Raw genomic sequence first — 14,516 nt, 5'->3', positions numbered from 1 at the left:
TTTCTTCTCTATGTGTATGCTTGTGCATGTTTTCATACGCAAAAGCTACTTCAGTGTTTATGGGGCAGCTTGACCATACCAATAGACTGAAGTGTGACCAGTTTATTGGCTTTGTTTTCTGCAATCTTTAACACCATCTCCAAAATCACTCTAGAGCATTTGGATTCACTTCTTACTGACCTTAGGATTTTTCCACAGTCCATTTTATAGATCCACTGAGCTTATTTCATGGAAATATTTATGTGCTGACTACTTGGAGTATCTAGGGTAACTAAAGATGACAATGAAGATAAACAGATTGGCCCTTGAAAACCAGCTAAGAATTAACTGGATCTGTCTCTGAGTGCATGAGAAACTAACTTATAATACTATCTAGTTTAATTCCCTTGCAATTCTGGACTTCTCGTTGTTTTTAGTGATATAGACTGATACGGCTACCACTCTGAAACCTGTATAAGAAATGTGAGTTGATTAAAACACCCTCTATTTAGTTGCACCACCCGGTCGATAACCCTCATATGCCTATTGCCCCGAATTCTAGAACCTCAGAATTATTGATTTTTATTTGTACATGCCAGCGCATTTCCTGGTTCTGCTGAAAGCAGAAGGCTACCAACATATGAGGACAAAGGATGGAGATTTCCATAAGATGCTGTCAGGAGAGGGCATCCCTCTCTTTTTATCCTCAGTATACTTCTACCTGCTGTCCCCACATCCATAGCTAAGAGAGAAGGGGAATGTTAGATCTGCTTTTTCCTTCCCAGATGTGAGTTGTTATATCTTTGCTCTCTGCAGAGGCATAACAGGGAGGCTGATGGGGGAGAAGGAAGAGTGGCCATAAAAATATATTGTTCCACACTCTGCCCACTCTTTCTAAGACTAGGCACTATAGCAAAGTGCTGATCAACGAAGTCTGATAGCAGCAGCCCCCATTATTAAATTAGAGGCCGTGGCTACATATTGGAGCCACGCCCTGATGAGCTGTGGGTTCCCTCTTGATCATGGTATTTGTGAGTCCAACAGATTCACTATATAGACGGGCTAATAGAGAAAATAACTCCCCCCAGTGTCAAGAAATTTCACATTATCATGTCCCTGCGTGTTCTTGGTCTCTGGGTCATGTGTATTCATGTGATTAGATAATTCTAGATAATTCGGCTTTCAATCATAAGTTGTTTGTACGAGAGCACAATATAAAATAAACCTATCCGTGTTCAGGTTCTGCAAATGAAGGATGCTATCAGAATACACTTTTCTATATTAGTGAGATTTCTGCATCCCCACTCTATGCTTGTGTGTCTGACTCTTGAGAGTCTTGGGAATGTTTTGGACTGTTAATTGCAATGAGAAATGGATTGGTCAGAGGTGAGCAGTCAGAGAAGGACAGTGGGAACAGGAGAGGTGAGGAAATAAAGACAAGAAAAAGCTCTAATGATCAAGCCAAGTGATTAATTGGGATGAGAAGAGGTGCTTGTTTAATAGCAATTCCAGTGGCTAAGAAAGAATTATTTTGTAGTTTGTGATGCTGTGTGTGTTCATGTGTGTGCAGGCACGCATGCATGCATGCGGGATATGTGTGACTCTGTACAAGTGTATATGACTGTATATGTGAGATATTGGTTGTGTGCATGTGAGTTGTATGTGTTAGTATGTATGTATATCTCTCTCTCTCTCTTATACAGGTGAATAGTGTCAATACTCATTTAGAATCAGTCTAGTGTTCCCTAGGACTGTGACATATCAGATTACAAAAAGGGACTCTAAACCAATAGCTCCAGAGTGGCAGCTCATCATAACCTTCTCCAAAAGAACACATATCTAGAACTGGCCAAAAATATTCAGTCAACACTAGCATGAATTTTTGATGACAGAGAAATTTTCACCATTTTCCCCCTTTTGTTGAATACATCTGGTTTTCATACACCCTCCCCCACAATTTTCTGCAGCTGACAATTTTATTTTAAATTTTCAAGGTTTTTTGGTGGGGGTGGGGAGGGCAGGGTTCTGATAAGAATCTGAAACATTCTGAGGAAAAATGAGGAGAAAAACTAAAAAATAACTATTTTTTTTCTATAAATTATTCCATGGGGCTAAAAGCATTTCCCAACCAGCTCTACACATTGTACGCTATGAGCAGCCACCCAAAGTCGTGCGCTCCTGTCCGCTCCATTCCTTAATATTCATGGTTGTTGCCTTTTGCAATCAGAGAGGTGACTGCCCAGAATGCAGGCAAAGTCAGCCCGAATCACTGTATTATTTAGCATATTTTCATTGATTCTTCTTTTCTCCTTGTTCCTCCCCAGTCCATCCATAGGCTACAGCTACCATCATATTCCCCACACTCCAGTATCCACAATATATATAAGGCTTGCTCAAGCTTATTTTATATTATGCTTTAACATAAAGGACTTATGGATCAGTTGTTAAACCATCGCTAACTATTAGGTAGCAGCAGCATTGACCTTGAAGCTAAGCCAAAATATATTCATTCAGTAAATAAGCGTATTCTCCAAACTGGTTTCCATCAGTGATTCTGGCCTCTCAAAGCTACTGTAGCCAAATGCAGTGAACAAAGCCGGGATAACGAAGATGCTCCACCAGACACTATTAATGTTTGGTGCCCTGTGTGAAATGAGTAGGATGGGCACAGTTCAGTCCGCAGGGGACAAGTATCAAAATCATAAAACGCACCACCACATTAGGCACTGACTGGTACCCTTCGTGGCAGTCTCAGCAGAGACTCCAAGGACTGACAAGGTCATGAGGACTGACCAATCATCTCACCCCTCTTTGTAGTCCCTTGGTTGAACAATCCCATGGGTGCAGCTTCAATGGGACAACTCACCTGGTTACAATTCAGAAAAACCAGCTGCTCCTGAGGCAGTTATTTTTTTTATTGCCTTTCATTGGAATTCAAATGAAGTTCAACATCATGTCGTTGGTTCAATGCCAGCTTGGATTACTGGGTCCTTATTTAATGTGTGTGAAGGATGGGGAAGAGAGGCAGGTTTTTATAATAGTAATAATAATATCGAGCTCTTGTATAACACTTTTTATCAGCAGATCTCAAAGTGCTTTACAAAAGAGGTTGGTATCCCTATCCCCCTTTTAGAGATGAGGAAACGGATGGACATAGTGTTGAAATGATGTGCCCAAGGTCACCCAAGCAGGCTAGTGGCAGAGTCAGGAATAAAACCCAGATCTCCCGCATGCCAGCGTATAAGGATTCTAGGAAATGTGTGCTGCAGGCTTGGAGTGTTGCTTGTAATCAGCATCCTTTTGCTACGTGTCAGGAAAAAGAGGAGTATTTCCACCATGTAGTATCCATGATTTTACATTTGTACCCATAGGCAGGGCTTAGATTGGGCCAGTACGTGGCAGTAGGGAGTACTGGCACCACACTCAATCTGCTGTGTTGTTTGCCAGAATCTAGCATATAGACAACCTCAAAATTGTGAAGTGAGTGTGATGTATGCAGTGATGACTGTGTGAGTCTGCAGAGAGCCTAGAAAATAGCCTTTGTGCAAACTGCCGCATTCATCTAAACGACGTGTTGACTCAGATGCTCAATGATAATTTAATATCACCATTGTTAATTATTTCATTCCTTATTTAAGATAGGAAAAGGAAGATCACAGATTTGCACAATTTACTATTCTAAATAAACTCCTTTACTGCCCTTCTCACCTTACCATCTGAGTACCTTCCAGTGCAATAAGCAATGGGACTAACATTTGTCACACGTGGTTCATTCTTTTTTTCCCATCCTCTTCCCAGGCAGAGAATTGTGTACACAGTGTAGTGTTTTTAATGTACAGGCTGTTTAGTGTTTATATTAGTGAAGATAAGCTCAAAGAAGTGCACCTTGCACTTGGAAGAAAAGGTGGTGTGACGGTCCTTAGTTCCTGTGGGAGTTCAGCCTCCAAGTAAACTCTGTCTCCTGCACAGACGAGCTTTACCCTTGTGCTAGAAAGTTCCACTGTGCCTGCGGTGTGGAGTTATCCCTCATCTGGGAGATTTAGGTGATCTTTTAGATATGCTTGGTCCAGGTCATTGAACACCTTGAAGATAAGGACAGGAGCCTTGAATTTGACTCAACAATCAGCCAAGCCTGCAGACCCTAGTAGACACCATGGACATATTGAAGCTCCACTGAAGATATGCCAAGGCCAAGGAATCCTGTGAAGCTCACAAAGCACAATATTGCTTTGAACAGCTGCACAACCTACCATGAGCAGCGTTTCATTTTGGTGACTCACATGGACAGAGCTTATTTTGTGGGAGGAGTTTATAAGAAGACCACCACCTATTTCCCCACAAATTTCACCTTAAGTTATAAGCAAATGTTATGCTCTGTTCTTCCTTTCTGTACGGAAATATTTTATTTCATTTTAGTTTGGATGATGTTATTATAAACCTTTTGGTAGCTACTTTTTCTCATTTGGCAGCAGAGGGTTAAGAAAGAAAGGCCTATGTGGTGAATGGGAAGGTTAGAGATAAAATCTTTGATTGGGTGGCTTTTAAAAAGTCACATTCAGCCATAAAAACATCTAATCTCTTCTCTGAAACCTACTACAATGTTTGATCAATAAATATATATCATACAGCAAATTCAATAGGTTAAGTAGACTTAGAACTCCTGAAAAAATACATTGACATTAAAGAATACTGAATTAAAAACTCAGGCTGCAATTAAGGCATATTTCTAGGAGTCAGGATTAACTATTGCACGAGGAAGAGAAAGGTAGGGGCCCATGTGTTTTTAGCAAAGAGAATCCAGGGCAGAATGTATGCTGAGAGCACCAATATCCTGGGCCCCTGATTCTTAATGGGGTCCATACGGGCAGATTTTTGCACTCATGTGACGCTCCACTGACTTCAGCTGGACACTATGTGGGTGCAAGAATTTGTCTACATAGATCCAGTCACAGGATTAGGGCTTTGGTGCTGGCATTGCCTAAGAACAATGAAGACATGCTGAAGGGTGTGGTGTAGCTCTGAACTGGGCAGGGCCCTGGTTCCCCTCCCTCCATATCACCAGGTGACTGAGGCCAGTTCTGGAGGACGCACTCCTTATGCCACAGTTTTCATTCCTATGCTCACTCTCCTCCATTGCTCCCAGAGGCATTCTGCCGGCCTCTGTTCTTTCGTCGGAATGTCTCTGGGGACTGTCACGGATGCATTGCCTCTCTTTTAAGTACCAATGGCTGTAAAAGCCCACGGTGTATCACAGTTAAAACCTGACTGCGTTTAAGGCTAACCCATGTCATGACCAGTTGCCACAACCTTGCAGCTTACAAACCATGATTTGTGTCCTCTTATCAGTGCAATACTGCACTCAGGGTTTGGGAAAAAATGAGTTCTCCTAGGACTCTATTACCATTTATAGCACTTTTCTGGACACCAGACAGTCCCTTGACATAAAACAACTCCCAGACCTTGGGACTCTCTTTCTCTTTTTTGTTTTCCCCTCCCCACTATCTATTTCATACCACCTGCGAACCATCAAAAAACCCTATTCACTTATGCTGCATTAAGTCCCTTTTTATAGCCAGTTTAATGCTAATGATGGGCAATTACTCTTGAAAATCATAAAAGTCATAAAAAGGGCAGATACTGTATATCAGATTTCCTCTCGAGGCCAGCTTCAACATGGAAGCAACTTCTAGCAGTTTTAAAGTCATAACATGCACATTCCCTGCTAGAGGGCAGGATATAAAGGTGGGTGTAGCCCATGGGCCACAGGTAGTGGATTCTGGGGGAGGCTGAGCCTCCCCAAACCGCTGCTAATGCTCCCTGCCAGAGCCCTGGGGCCAAGCTGTGGTGGGACTCAGAGCTCCTCCGCCAGGGAGGGCTGGGGCTCGGGGCTCCTCTGGACTGCTCCGGGTGTCGGCAGGCTGTCCCAGGAGCTGTTGGGCGAGCCAGGGTTGGGGGCTGCTGGCAGGCCAGCTAGAGTTTGGGGCTGTGCTGGTGGGGCATTCCAGCAAGAGGGGGGTGCCTTGAGCGGAGGGGGTGGTGCGGCGCACGGCCTCGGGCTGAAGGGGCAGGACAGGGGTCTAGCCTCCCTGAACAGGGGGATGCCCGGACCGCCCTATCCGGTATGCTGCTGCTTGCATGGTTTGGGCATTGCTCCCAGTACCATGGGATTAGTTATCTTCCAGAGGCTAGAATTTGCATCCCACAATAATACATTCACTTAATTAGGAAGCCTCCTGAAAATGTCACAGTGAGATCATTCTTGAGTGCTGGTATTGGTATTAAATGAATTGGTGGCTAATAGCCCTTCTTCTTCCACTGCTCAGTAGCTTAGAAAACAACTTCTCCCAGCTTCAGGGGCTTGAAGCAGAGCTCTATGTCTCTTTCACCAGCAGAAGTTGGTCTAATAAAAGATATTGTCACTTCGTCTCTCTCTGTCTCGAGAACAATTAAGGAGTCTGAACTACAAAAGGTAAGGATGGTTGAATGAGAATTCTTTTCCAGTACTTTGGAGTAGGGGTATTAATAAATAATGATAATGGTAAGAGTGATTAGGCTCAATCCTGCATACACTATCGATTAGAGAGACAAGGTGAGTGAGTAATATCTATTATTGGACCAACTTCTATTGGTTAGAGAAACTTTCAAGCCACTCATAGCTCTTCTTCAGGTCTGTGTGGCTCGAAAACTTGTCTCTCCCCAACAGAAGATGGTCCAATAAAAAAATATTACCTCATCCACCTTGTCTCTCTAAAATCCCGGGACCATCATGGCTACAACTATACTGCATACACCACAGGCGTTGACTTTTGTTTGTGCTGGGTGGTCCTCTCAGCCTCTCCACCCCCATGAGAGGGGTGGGTGGGGCCTCAGGGGGAAGAGGCCTAACGGGGGCGGGGTCTCAGGGCAGAGTGCAGACGGAGCAGGGAGCAAGGCCAGAGTCCAGGTCCCGGGGCCCCCAGAAAAGATTAATCCAGCCCTACTGGTGCTGAGGCCCCCTTATTTTTTTCGGTGGGTGCTTGTGCTCTGGAGTACCCACAGAGTCGGCACCTATGGTGTACACTATCGCTTGTAATTCTTACTACAGTGAAGTCAATGGGACTATTGGGGTAGACAGCACCATGCTGGGTAGCTGATGGTTATGAGATAGTGCCCAGAGATAGCTGTAATTTGTAGTACTATAGCCTCTCTCAGCCAAGGTCCTGAAGACCGCTGCAAAGAATATTTCAGTATTTAATTAAACCACCCAATACTCTTGTAGCTAGTTATGTATTTAATAAATAGGTAATAGTCATGCTCTGCCTCATGCCCAATACCTCCATGGGGGTTAACAGCCCCGTAGAAGCTTGTACTCTAACTGCTTTATGCTCTTTTATTCCCCCGCAGGGCAAATGTCAAACCTATTTATCTACATCCTCATCACAGTAGTGGCCAAGCCATTCCTAATCATTACTGGAGTTTTATCAACCCAACAAGGTAGGGGACTTTTGTCCCTGTTTTATAGGTGGGGGATTGAAGCACAGGGTAGTTTAAATGAGTTGTCCAAATGTCACACAGGAACTCTGTGGCAGAGCAGGGAATTGATCCCCAGTTTTCTGAGTCTCAGTCCAATAGCCAATCCACTAGACCATCCTTCCTACCCCCTGAGGTAGGTAAGTACTTGCAGGGGGGGCCCAAATTACTTGCCCAAAGCTAGACAAGCAAATAATGACAATAGCCAGGGATAGAAATCAAAAGTCCTGACTCCCAGGTTTCTGCTAACCATTAGATTGCACTGCCTCCCTAAAAGAAGGGGAGTAGGTGAGAAAGAAACAGAGTAGAGGTCAGACACCTTTAAAGGAAAAAAGTATACATAAGAAAATTGTACTGCCGTTAAGCATATTACCCTAAATAATGAAGTTTGAATAGAAGTTCAGAGTCACTGCAGAAGGCAATGTTCAGTCATTTGCAGAGGTACTTTTGAACACTGCGGCTGACCCAGGGACTGAACCCAGGTCTGTATTGGATCAGCTCTCCACCTACCACAGCGCATTTATCTGAATTAGGTCACACAATGGGTAAGTGACAGAAGCCAGGAGTTTTGACTCTCAGCTCTTACCACTCAATCAGGGCTGGCTGTAGGCACCAGCAAACCAAGCACGTGCTTGGGACGGCACTTTTCAAGGGGTGGCACTCTGGCACCTTCCCCCCCATCCCCTTCGGTGGCACTCCAGCTTCCCCCCCCCCCCACGCTTGGCGCGGCAAAAAACCTAGAGCCGGCCCTGCACTCAATACACTCCTTCTAATAGGACACGAACAATTAGTGTTATGGGTGAGCTTTTCCATCAGGGTAAAGTTTCATTGGTATTTCTATAGTTATTCTTTAAAAACAATGGGACAGGTGCACTGCTCTGTTCAGTCAACTTTGTGCCGCCCAACAGAAAGAAAACAAATGGAAATCCTTCTTCGCTGCCTACTATAGTAGAGGGATCCCTCCATAGCCTTAGCACCGTAGGGCTGGCACAGCAGCTCCTATGTCCAGGATAGGGTTGTGGATGGGTAAAAAGTGGTATGGCGAGGCAGCTGCTACAGCCATTTGATCTGCAGCTGCCATCTCTGTTCCTAGCCATCCTAGACAAACAAGGTAGGGGAGGTTAATATCTTTTATTGGACCAACTTCTGGTGGTGAAAGACATGTTTTCAAGCTTAATATTATCTTACCCATCTTGTCTCACTCATATCCTGGGACCGACATGGCTGCAACAACTCTGCATACAACCTAGGAATCGTAGGCAGCTGACAAGCTAGAGCAGGCCCTGAAGAACCTTCTTTTATTCCAGGAAGACACGGAGAGACTTTGAAGGGCTGCATTAGGCAGGTTTCATTGTAGATAAAATAGGACCGACTGAGATTTATGAAGAGCTGGTCTTCTACAAATATAAGCTAAATAGTTAATTATTGCAATCCTGTTCTGTTCCATCTCAGAAAGGAGCAAATGACAAGTGTGGACATTGCTTACTCATTAAAATTTAAAAATATCCTCCCTCATGTACGCACCTGGCACACGGTGTGGAAAATAGCACCCTGTCCTGCATGGATGAAAAGGGTGACATTGACAACAGGGCCCGCTCTGCTTCTCGTCATTTATCATCTAATCATGGAAAGCAGTACCATGTCCTACACATAGATATTGCTTCACATCCTTAATAGTCTCAGAATTGTGGCTGCCATTTCTGATCTGTTAACATCTTTGTCAAATCTTTCTCCTACTCACCCTTTTCCAACTGTTGATTCCAAAGTGAGATTATTGAGAGCAGCTGATGTACATTTGGGGATAAATTCTGTTTAGAGGCAGTTCTGTTATTATGTCTTCCATGTTCTGTTTTTGTTCTCCACCCAATCCTGCCCCCCTCTTTGGTTTTTTTTTTTTTTGCTGCTTGTTTGTGTTAATTACCATGGACATAGGCCTGGAAACAGGATGCATATTTCAGCAAGAGATTAAGAAGAGGCTGAAAATGAAGTTCATTGATTCATTATTTTTGCCTTTATTTATTATTTCTGCAGTGCCAAAAATGCACGATCAAACAAATGCATGATGACAAGGTCCTGGCTCCAAAGACCTTTCACTTAGAGGCCATTACCCCAAGACAGTGTCCTGCTCTCCCAGAAGCTCTGGGAGGGGTTGTACCTCTTGAAATACAATCCCTGCTAGAACCGCTCCAGTTGTGGTCTGTCTCAAGATAGTGATCTTTGCACTTTGCTCTGGACATGGTGAGATTCGTGCTCATCCTCATGTGTTCCTGGAGCTAGTCCAGCTGATGGGAAAACTCATTCTCTGGTGCTCAGGAGTCTCACCCTTCTGGTGGACAATTCCATTGTTCAATTAGAACAGACTTGTTATAGTTAGGGTTACCACCTTTGAAATGCAAAAAACTCAGCACCCTTCCAAGGCAAGCCCACCGCTGCCCCAACCACAAGGCAACACTGCAATCATTCAACGGAATTATTGTAACTAGAGAGATAACACATAGATGAGATTGACAACATCACACATCTCCTCACTCTCAAGTGACTCAAACCCCCTCACACACGTGCAGTGGACTTGCGTGTTGGTGGGCAGTCAGCTGCTGTATTTCCAGCAATTTTGATCTGTCACTTAAACTGCAGCAGTGGGAACTCTGCAGCATCACAGAAACTTTTAACATTAGATATCTCAGTGTATTGTGATAATAATGCAAATCTTTAGACCCACATAAAAAAACCAATAGATAAAATTATTTTTCTGGCAACTGGCAAATCCATAAAAAAATCTGGCCAGGCCAGTCAAATAAAAGAAGTCTGTGGCGGAGTAGGACGTTGAACCCAGGTCTTCCATCTCCTAAAATAGTGCCATAGCCACTAGCCCAGCCTGCCAATCAAAACAAAAGGATTGGATAGGTATTCACACATGCACTATGTAGGTGGCTGCTGCATTCTGAACCAACTGGAGCATTTTCAAGTGGGCAGCTTCACTTTCTCCTCAAATCATTATGGATCAGAGCCATACCTTTGGGAAACATTCAGAGCCACACAGGTCAGTCCCACAGGTGTCAGAAGATAACCTTTCCCCATTCTGTTTAAATAAATGAGGTTTAATTATATGAAAGAAATGTAAATGTCTTTTAAATGTCTCCAGCTCTACGAATCCTCGTTGGTCCCCAGAGTTCGCAGCCAACTTTCTCTAATAATGGGTCAGACACTTGCCTCTAGCTAAACATGGCTATTGGAAATGATAAATTTGAGTCAGCACTGTAAAACTAGAGCCAAGCATGGCCAGTTACGTGCTTTCAGGGTATATTTGGAAAGAACACCTTTAAACAAAACTAGCCAGAAAGCCACCAATATATCCCGTGGGAAGTTATTCTTGCACATTTTCACACAAAAGCAAGTTTCAGAGTGATTTGTCTCCATCTAATCACCATACCATTTGTCAGGAGGCTACAGTTCTGCCCAATACCCTAGGATGATCTATCTCCGGAGCTATCTGTGTGTTTGTACCACACCCATCACTGTGATATCTGAGTACTTCACATCAGAAGGGGATGGGTGTGGGTGCAGAATGAATGCAAAGCAGCAATAAGATTTTTCTAAAGCCATTGCTCTCACTTTAAAGGGGCCTGTACAGACAAGGGTACTTGGGGGAAGGAGGATTCTGGGTGCAAGAGGTAATGTTTAGGGTTTTTCACCTTTCTAAACCTGGAGGTCTCAGTTCAGCCCTGCTCTGCCACAGGAAAGGCTTCACCCTACGTGAAAGCAGCTTCAATTTGAACCCAGAGGCTCCATAGGCAATGTCCTGAATCAGTGCATTCATCAGCCCCCTAGCCAGCCCCATCCACTATTCAGCAGCTGTACGATCCTCCTCACACTGCCATAATCCCCCTCCAGAAGGGCCTTCCACAGGTGAAGTGTGTATGTAACAGGACAGGAGGCTTATAGCAGCGGAAACTGGCATGACCCGGGACTGAATATAAGAAGGATTATATATGACTGGCATTCATATAAGGCCAGATCCCACTGAATCAATGGGAGTTGGGATTAATTACAGTAGGAGGAGGATTCGGCCCATATATTTATAGATCTAGCTTCCTTCATATTGGAAATCTGACAGATTTAACCTTAATTCATAGTACACTTTGTAAAACTCATTTACATGCACTAGAAAAAATAAAAGAATAAGATAATAATCTTGGGGGAAAATATATAATTCAAATGCTGCAATTAGTTGTGTATTACAAGGACACAGCTTTGGCGTCTTATGCTTGCTAATTCATGCTTCAGTTGCTTCTAAATTCCACCTCTGGAGCTGGAGCAGAATATAACAAGATAGTTTAGATTCAAATCTGCGGGGTTAGTGTCAACCTTAACTGTTCTTCATATATTTCATGTTCATGTCTTGCTCTAATGCCACAGCTACTGGAATGATTGCATTAACAAGACAAATAGACTCTGCCTCAGCCATCATAAAAGAATGGCAAGAAACTAGCATAAATTCTGGGAAGATAATATTAATTGTTTTAAAAAACCTGAATATATTACTGCAATGGGGTCACACTCACCGCTCACGAGCGCCCCCTGGCCAAGTGTGTGTGCTTGCATTCTCTCTCTCTCTGTTTGTGGTGGGTCTTCGGTGACTCAGCCCTCCGGCCGAGTCAAACACAGTTTGTCTGTGTGATAAAAATAAAGCAAACCCCCTCTGGGATATAAGTCCAACAGGGGGCCTATTGCAGTGCCCTCTGTAAGGTCCTTTGATCTGCAGCCCTATCCTGGGACTCTCCCTTCAATCAGTCCAACAGGGCCTATCACAGTACCCTGGCCAAACTGTCTCTCAGACCCTTCTGGGCTCCCTCGAATTATAGCTGCCTCTTTAAGCAGTCCTGGTTCTTGTGTGGGGCCATGTCCCCCAGGGCTCCCTCCCTGGAGACTCTTCACCTCTTTGGGCCTCCCTGGCCACAGCTCTTCAGCTGGGCCACTAAGAAAGTTCTGTTCCCCTTCTGGGATGTATCAAAGTCCAGGCCACTGTCCCAGTGGCTGGTGGGGGGAACCCAGGCCCACCATCTACTCCAAGTCCCAGCCCAGGGACCCTATAGATAATAGGTGTCAGACATGTCCCTTTAAATAAACTGTTTTGCTGCTACAATTCCCTGGGCCACTTCCCCCTGGCTCAGCACATTCTTCTCCCTTACCTCAGGGCCTTGTCTTGTTGGAGTCCCAGCAGCCAGCACAGAGCACCATCCACTCTTCTTCAGGTCTAGCAAGGAACTGAAATCACTCTGGCCCTGCAGCTCTTCTTATACTAGCCTGTTGGGCCCTGATTGGCTGCTTCCCTACACAGCTGCTCTAGGCAGCTTGGAGGACATCTCTACTGCCCCTTTCTGGGACAGAATGTGGCAGGACCACAAGGTTTGCAGCAGGGGGCCTCACCCCCTCACAATTACCCACCACAGTTTTTCTGTGGAATGCCTGGTTAGAGGGCAGAGAGCAAGCTGAATCTCAGACTTCCTCAGTTCTAATTTCTGCTCTCTCACTCTGGCTGTGTGACCTTTGGAGCAAATTACTTAACTTGTCTGGGCTAGATTTTTAAAGGTAGTTAGGCACCTAAAGAAGCAGATAGGTGCCTTGTGTAATTCTGAAAAGTTCCTAACTGCTTAGCTCCCACTGAAACCCATCTCGAAACTCCCACTATGTGCCTATCAGAATCTTTAAGCACTTGCATACCTTTGAAAATCTGTCCCTCTGATTCCCAACCAGTAGAATGGCTCTAATAATATTACCTAACTCTAAGGGCTGATCTCCACTACGGGGACATCGACACGGCTGAAATTGATGCAGTAGGGATCAATTTAGTGGGTCTAGTAGAGACCTGCTAAATCAATGGCAGAGCGCTCTCCGGTTGATTCTGGTACTCCAGCTCTCCAAGAAGAGTAAAGGAAGTCGACCGGAGAGCGTCTCCCGTTGACTCTGCTCCATAAAGACACTGGGATAAGTCAACCTAAGCTATGCCCACTCCAGCTATGTTATTCATGTAGCTGGAGTAGCGTAACCTAGGTCGACTTACCCCTGTAGTGAAGACAAGCCCTCAGTAGTGTTGTGAGGCTTAATCAATTCAGGTGGGTGAAATGCTTTGTGAACCTTGATCCAATGCCTACTGTAGTCAAAGAAAAGATATGCATTGACTTCATTAGGCATTGTATCAGACACCTAATGATGTAAAATGTAAAATGTTTACTATTTTTAGATTATTGGTTTTCTTCACAATTTTTCTTTTTCCTTAGTATTATTGCTAAGGACAGAGCTGGTCAAAATGCAGAATTTCTGTTTTGTGGGAAAATGTCAACAATTTAAATTTTATTTTTGTTGAACTGAATTTTTCAAAATTTTCCATAAATTTAAAAAAAAATTGAAAATTTTGTTTTAGAAAAGTTTCAAAACCTTTTCAAAATGAAATTTTCATTTAAAATGTATTTTATTTTGTTTTGTCATTTTTAATGACTTTTATGTTTATATTATTTCATGACATGTCAGTTTTAGTGCATAATATGACGTCATATCATGTTAAATAATGTCATAACGTGACACGTCATAATATCATATTATGTAATAGTGATAATAGTTTATTCTATTATTTATTTTAAATGTATTTGATTTTTAAAATCATTAAGGGCAGCTGCTACCTAGTACTGATTGAAACAGTTCATCTTATTTTCTCCATCTGAGAACAACTGGCCTCCTTTACTGAAACTACCACCAAGGGTGCCAGTTCTGCTGTAGACTCATGTGTGCAAGGTTAAGAACTAGAATGAGACCACTAAGTTATTGAGGACATCGAAAGAGCCATCCATCATGTGGCAAGGAGTTTTAGTTTCTATTGACCTGGGATGAATTTGATGCCATGATTTAGGTGGGACGAGGCTCCATATCTATTACCAGTCTCCTGTGGCATTCAACTCCCAGCAGCGTGAATTTAATTTTGTCCTATTTATTTCTCTCTGTTTGCCCATTACAGAAATACAAAGCAAACACTG

The 14,516-nt window shown here is 43.6% G+C and overlaps 1 long non-coding RNA gene across 1 annotated transcript; it reads right to left on the bottom strand.

The window, feature by feature from the left end:
• Nucleotides 1–9,272: 9,272 nt before the first annotated feature.
• LOC122466649 lies at nucleotides 9,273–12,733 on the bottom strand. Its single transcript, XR_006292334.1, has 3 exons — nucleotides 12,678–12,733; nucleotides 12,051–12,158; nucleotides 9,273–9,814 (listed from the first exon to the last, which is right to left on the bottom strand). It is a non-coding gene; the product is annotated as an uncharacterized LOC122466649 (long non-coding RNA).
• Between the last annotated feature and the right edge of the window lie 1,783 nt (nucleotides 12,734–14,516).

Source organism: Chelonia mydas, chromosome 7 (genome assembly GCF_015237465.2).
Source record: "Chelonia mydas isolate rCheMyd1 chromosome 7, rCheMyd1.pri.v2, whole genome shotgun sequence".
NCBI lineage: Eukaryota > Metazoa > Chordata > Testudines > Cheloniidae > Chelonia > Chelonia mydas.
Note: the sequence above shows the minus strand (reverse complement) of the source record. Positions and strands in the feature narration are given on the sequence as shown.